This window comes from Coregonus lavaretus (assembly GCF_964263955.1).
Source record: "Coregonus lavaretus genome assembly, chromosome: 10".
In the NCBI taxonomy this organism is placed as follows: Eukaryota; Metazoa; Chordata; class Actinopteri; order Salmoniformes; family Salmonidae; genus Coregonus; species Coregonus lavaretus.
The window spans coordinates 30242992-30250311 of record NC_139997.1 but is presented as its reverse complement, the minus strand read 5'-3'; the positions used below and the strand labels follow the sequence as shown (position 1 = coordinate 30250311).

Here is a 7320-nt window from a genome sequence, read left to right as displayed (position 1 = left end):
GAAAGGATTTAAGGCCTGGATAAAGTTGTGTATTACAGTTAAAGATAAACTGAATAAATTATTTTTGGTCATATGTTAAGTCAATGTCAAGTTATTAAAATGTGTTCAAACAATATTTGATCATGCCAAAACTTAGGAAGAGAACCATGAATGCAGTCCCTCACTGCATTAAAATTGAAGAGAAGATACAATGATAACACATCACATTAATGTATCTTCTCTTCCAGACCATCAGTGTGAGGAGTCATTATCAGCAAGGCAATGGACCTAGTGTACCCTACCTTCTCTCTAGAGATGGACAGGAAGAATGATGAGAGTGCACAGAGCAGACAGGTGAAGAAGCCTGACCGGATGGTCTGCCCTGGGCATGGGCAGACCAAAGCCCCCATGGACTCAGACTACCAGGAGGAGCTAGAGAAGGCCACGCTCAAGATCAGATTCAATCTCAACTTTGACAAGTGAGACGGCACATTCACTGAACATAATAACGCATACTGTCCTGTATGGGGACAATTGGTGTTTATAGCCTGATTGTAGTAACACTAATAAGAGTTTTCAAACTGTTTGAGAGGACACAGCTGTCTTCCTCAGGGGGAAGGTTTTGTTAATCAGAAGTTCATTTACAATATCATTAGAATAAGGTCTTTGGGCAAGACCATGTGTATTTTGTTTTCCAATTGAAAAATAAATGCTTTCCCAATACTAAAGTCTAACATGTTTCTTTGTAGGAAAATATGAGGTTTTGAGGAGAACAAAGAGGAGGGGGCAGCAAGAGGTTTGACATCAAGAGGCTGTTTGAGGCCTGGGAATGTGATGAAGCTGGAGGGTCTTGTTCAGTACCTTCATCAGTCCATGAAGAAGCTCTCCAACACTGAGTGTGAGGGAGACTGTGTATTATATTCTGTAGTATTGTATAATTTTTGCATTTTAGGATACCACTTTACATCAGTACTTTACAGCTTCATGTCCACACCCCGGCTACACTATAACCTTAACAATTAACCCTAGCCATTAACCCTAACTTCATGTCCACATCCCAGTTCAACCCTAACCTCAACCCTAACCCTAGAGTGGTTATAAATTGTACTTATTGCTGTAACCGTAGCCTTAACCCTATCCCTAACCCAAGTACAGTGTAAGTACAATGTAACAATTAGTTATTACAATACTTGTAACGCTGTGATTACACAGTTATAAGGGCCCTGTAATGTAACACAGGTAGTCTAGCGGTTAAGAGTGTTGGGCCAGTAACCGAAAGATCGCTGGTTCGAATCCCTGAACCGACTAGGTGAACAATCTGTCGATGTGCCCCTGAGCAAGGCACTTAACCCTAATTGCTCCTGTATGTCGCTCTGGATAACGGCGTCTGGTAAATGACAAAAAAACGAACCTAAATGGATAATATTTTTAGTCCAAGTGTATTCCTTTATACTCCATTCTTTCACCTCCTGCTGTCCTAGATCAATCGTATAGTAAAAACGCCCTGGTGAAGGCTCTACTGAATCTGAGAGACGGCATATAACACAATTCAATTTCTCCTTGACATCTCAGAGAAGATGGGGGACATCAAATAATTTATAAATGTAGCATACACAGACAGCTATTACAAAGGTGAACTTTCATATAACCAGAATTATCATTACTTGATGTTGTTCATCTATTCTACACCATGCTTCTGACAACTCAGTTGTATGTACACAGCCCTCAACCAATGTAATATACAAATAGTCATGTTAGTGTATATGTAAGGCCATGCACTTTCTGATAGTCTATCCTTTCTTTCAAACAGCCCTTCATATTGCCATTGAGAGAAGGAGCACCTATTTTGTTCAGCTATTGATCAAGAAAGGAGAAGTCCATACCAAAGCCTGTGGGAAATTCTTCCAGCCTCATGATGTACCCATCTTCTACTGTAGTTTGGGGAGTGTGTCAGTATCACTGAGCCTTGAACAGTGCCCACCTCTGGTAGGTTTGTAACAGACTCTGCTGCTTGTCAGACATTTAGTCATCCCTCTGAGTGAATAATAATTCCCTTGTTTATGACTTAGGGAATTGTATGAAAGTGTTTTATGAAACCTTACAGAAAGTGTGTTTACATATCCAGAAAATATTTCCAACACAATCGTCACTGTTGTGGTGGGTAGGGTGATAGAAATACATTAAATTGAGGGAAAATGTGTTTTCAGGTGAGTTGCCTCTGCCTCTGGCTGTGTGCACCAACCAGCCTGAGGTAGATTACTTCCTGCTGGAGAACTTCTACCATTGGGTGGAGGGACTCCCTGGGTAACATGGTGCTGCATGCCCTGGTGGTGGTGTCGACTGATAACGCACCAGAGAACACTGACTTCATCACCTCCATGTACGACTACATCCTCACCACGGCTGCCTGCCTGCACCCCAGGTGGAGGCTGGAGGACTTGGAGAACAACTGTGCCTGATGCCTATAAAACTGGCCGCCAAGACTGGCAAGATCGGGGTACGGAAGGAGTCTGATATGGACGAATGTTGTATGGTTGTTCAGCCCACTACTGTATGTAGACCTACTGGAGAACAGATCATTTTGTTGTTTACAAATTAAGCCATCTCATCTTCAAAATGTTGTTCCTGTTATTCGACGTCGGAAGAAAATACATTGTTCCTCCATATGTGTTTATGATAATGTGCTACATCCTTCCATTACACGTTAACCAATTGTTGTATTCCTCCTCTAGCTGTTTGAGAACATGATGCATCGTGAGTTCCAGGAGAGGGAGACCAGACACCTGTCCCGTAAATTCACTGAGTGGGTGTACGGACCTGTCCATTCCTCCCTGTATGACTTGACCTCTCTGGACTCCTACGAGAAGAACTCTGTCCTGGAGATTGTCTACAGATTAAATCATAAGTCCCATTTGGTGCTATAATGCATCCGTTGTCCTGATCTTGTTCACATGCATCTACACATGGTATTAAAATGTGTCTCTCATCCATCCACTGTGTCTGCAGATTTCCTGATCCCTCCCTGTATGCAAATTATTTGAGAGATATTCTTTCAAAATAATATGTATTTATTTAAATACACATATTGATGGCCTGAGTCAATGGTGCTTCCTGTCAATGATTTATGAGTGGCTGGATAACGATTATTTAAATGGTTTCACTGTTCAGCTCCATCTACACACGTGTGCCTGACGACCTCCGGAGGTGGTCAGGAAGATCAGATCACAATGCATCTTTTAATCGTCAAAACCTGTCAAGAAAAGTGGGCACAATCAGAATGTGGACAAGATGAAGGACTCATGTTAGCACCAGGTATAAATGGGGCTCTAAATGCCATCTCCTGTCGTTGTGCCCTTGAGAAAGGCACTTACCCCTATACTGCTCCAGGGGTGCTGCACGGTGGTTGACCCTGTGCAGCTGTGCTCCAACCTCTCTGTTGGTGTGTGTACTGTAAGAAAATGTATTTCAAGAGAGACCAAAAGTAAGATCTACTAGCATCAAAGTGTGATTCGACCCACTGGCCACAGACGTCAATTCAACGTCTATTCCACATTGGTTCAATGTAATTTCATTGAAATGAGGCGGAAAAAACTTTGATTCAACCAGTGTGTGCCCAGTGGGTAGTAGTTACATTTTATTTTAGAATTGCCTTGCGATGCTCCAGATTGAGCCTCTGAACTGGCTACTGGAGGAGTGGGACAGGTTCACTCCACAGATGTTTTTCTTCAACTTCCTGGTCTACCTCTCCGTCTTCACCGCCTACAAGAGGAAGAAGGGAACGGTGAGGTCTTTCTGCATGATCACAATGAGCTACATTATTCTAGCTGGGATCCAAACTAAATTGTGAAAGTGAGCAATTCAGTTTGGATCTAGGCTAACATCAAATCAGTGTTGCCAAAATGCTTTCCATAGAAACAATATTTAAAACATATTTATAGTAGGTATAGTAATTTATAAAGGGATAAGACAGTATTAAAAGAAAAGATAACAAGCTAAATAAATCTTCAAATACAACTAAATTAGAACACAAGTACTCAATCAACATAGTGGAGATAAAAACATAGCAAACAGAAGACATAGAAGGCACAGTGTGGGGATATGTGTGGATGAATTGTGATGGAAGGCGTGGTGTGCGTTTTGGTGTTTGAATAAGTGTGGCCTTAAGTGAGTGAGAAAGGAAATGGTTGCATATCCCAGAACCAACATGTGTCTGTGAGCAGGGGTTGTGAGAGAGAGCTTTCAATTTTGTGCAGATGAAGGATATACAGTGGGGAGAACAAGTACACAGTATGTGCATGGAGGAATGGGCCAAAATACCAGCAACAGTGTGTGAAAACCTTGTGAAGACTTACAGAAAACATTTGACCTGTGTCATTGCCAACAAAGGGTATATAACTAAGTATTGAGAAACTTTTGTTATTGACCAAATACTTATTTTCCACCATCATTTGCAAATAAATTCATTAAAAATCCTACAATGTGATTTTCTGGATTTATTTTTCTCAATTTGTCTGTCATAGTTGACGTGTACCTATGATGAAAATTACAGGCCTCTCTCATATTTTTAAGTGGGAGAACTTGCACAATTGGTGGCTGACTAAATACTTTTTTTCCCCACTGTATATATATTGAGGTGACAGCATTGGAAATGCTTTTGGTGGTTAACCTGCTTCTGTTTTGTGGGTGGCACTGTGTGCTGTTTTCGATGGATGGGTCCTGGCCTCTCGGGGCCCTAGGGATCCGGAGGGACGGGGGTGGGATGCCGATCACTGGGATGACGGCTCAACTTGGGATGGGGAGGGGCTTTAGCGGGAGAATTAGTGGAGAACAATTGGAGGGTTACTTAGTAGCAATGCAAATATCATGGTACAGCTATATGGACACTCAATCATTACGGTATTTTTTATTGGTAAATTTACAAACATATATAATGATAAATAGACTTTAAACTTGTATCTCATTATGGTGTATGGTGAAATAAGTGTAGCCAGTTATAATTGTAATGGCTTAGCAGATAATAACAAAAGAAGAACAATATTTACATGTCTCAAAGAGAAGGAATATAATATCTATTGTTTACAGGAAACTCATTCAACAATTCTAGATGAAGTTGTGTGGAAAAAGGACTGGGGGGGGGGCGAAATATACTTCTCCCATGGGCAAAGAAACTCAAAAGCGGTGATGATATTAATTAATAGTAATTTCGATCCGAATGTGCAAATTGTCCAAGGTAGATTGATTATTTTAAATATGTTATTGGACCATAAACAGATATGGCTCATTAACCTTTATGGACCAAATAATGATGATCCACAGCTGGTAGAGCACGGCACTTGTAACGCCAAGGTAGTGGGTTCGATCCCCGGGACCACCCGTACACAAAAAAATGTATGCACGCATGACTGTAAGTCGCTTTGGATAAAAGCGTCTGCTAAATGGCATATTATTATTATTATTCTTTGACAATATATAATAAATTATCAACCCTGCAAGCAATTCAAGACAATATTATTATGGTGGGGGATGATAATACTGTTTTAAATAGCTCAATGGACCGTAAAGGAAATCACACCACAAACAATCACCCTCATGCTCTTAAGGAAATCATGAATGTCATGGATACATTAGAACTAGTAGATATATGGAGGCTTAAATATCCTGATCTAGTGAGATATACATGGCGGAGACTCAATCAAGCTAGTCATCTTGACTTCTTTCTTATGTCATTCTCGTGGGCACCAAAAGTTTAAAAAGTGTTGATAGGGGACAGAATGCGGTCGGACCATCATATAATTGGCATATACATTACTCTTACTGAATTTCCACGTGGGCGAGGATATTGGACATTTAATCAAAGCCTATTGGATGATAATTTATTTTTAACTAGGACAAAGGAATTTATAACTGATTTTTTCCAACATAACATAGGTACAGCAAACCCTCTTATTGTATGGGACGCCTTTAAATGTGCCTTTAGAGGCCATGCAATTCAGTACTCATCTCGAAAACAAAAGTAATTTAGGTCAAAAGAGTTTATACTAACAAAGGAAATAGAAGGTCTAACAGAACAGATAGATGGCAATAAAAACTGTAACATAGAGGCTCAGAATAAATTAGAGGAAAAACAAAAAGAAATGGAGAAACGTATTCAAGAAAGATCAAGTGTAATATATTATAAAAATAAAGCAAACTGGATGGAATATGGGGAAAAATGCACCAAATTATTTTTTTTATCTTCAACATAGGAATGCTACCAAAAATAATTTAATGAAACTGGTTACAATTGACGGAGTCACCCATGATTTACCAAATGATATTTTGAAGGAGGAAACAAAGTACTTTAAGCATATGTTTTCGTTTCAGTCGCCTCCATCTCCTCTAACTGAAGCTAATTGTAGAGACTCATGTGAAGGTGAAATTACAGAGGAAGAACTTCTGGATGCAATTAAAGACTTTAAGTCCGGGAAAACTCCAAGATTGGATGGCATACCAGTCGAGGTATACCAAACCTAAGAGGACCGTTATTAGCATGTTTTAACCACTCCTATGTAAATGGTAGATTATCAGACACTCAAGAAGGTCTGATTGAATTATTACTGAAACAGGATACAAGTGGAAAATATAAAGGTCCAGTCCATTAAAAAAATTGGAGGCCCCTTACACTTCAGAGTTGTGATGCAAAAATTCTAGCAAAATGTATAGCGCATAGAATTAAAAAGGTATTGTCGGAAATTATTCATTCTAATCAGACAGGTTTTTTTACATGGAAGATACATTGGAGATAATATAAGGCAAGTACTGGAAACAATAGAACACTATGGAAAATCTGGGAAACCAGGCTTGCTATTCATAGCAGACTTCGAAAAGGGATTTGATAAAGTACGACTGGGGTTTATATATAAATGCCTGGAGCATTTCAATTTTGGAGAATCTCTTATAAAATGGGTCAAAATCATGTATAGTAACCCTAGGTGTAAAATAGTAAATAATGGTTTAAAGTTTAAAGTTTTCAACTGTCAAGAGGAGTGAAACAAGGTTGTCCACTATCGGCATATCTATTTATTATGGCCATCGAGATGTTAGCTATTAAAATCAGATCCAACAATAATATCAAGGGATTAGAAATCCAGGGTTTAAAAACAAAGGTGTCATTGTATGCTGATTCATGTTTTCTCTTAAATCCACAACCTGGTTCCCTCCACAGCCTCATAGAGGATCTAGATAAATTTTCTAACCTCTCTGGATTACAACCAAATTATGACAAATGTACTATATTACGTATTGGATCACAAAAAAATACAATATTTACATTACCATGTAGTTTACCAATAAAATGGTCTG

The 7320-nt window shown here is 39.3% G+C and overlaps 1 pseudogene across 1 annotated transcript in view; it reads left to right on the top strand.

The window, feature by feature from the left end:
- The first annotated feature begins 261 nt into the window (after positions 1-261).
- The window catches only part of LOC311136289 (transient receptor potential cation channel subfamily V member 1-like), a 43106-nt pseudogene continuing 36047 nt past the window's right edge, over positions 262-7320 (top strand). The window contains exons 1-7 of the transcript in view: positions 262-458; positions 729-877; positions 1461-1611; positions 1769-1915; positions 2187-2476; positions 2712-2864; positions 3644-3760. The product of the transcript in view is annotated as a transient receptor potential cation channel subfamily V member 1-like (transcript). The remainder of the gene's footprint in view (positions 459-728; positions 878-1460; positions 1612-1768; positions 1916-2186; positions 2477-2711; positions 2865-3643; positions 3761-7320) is intronic.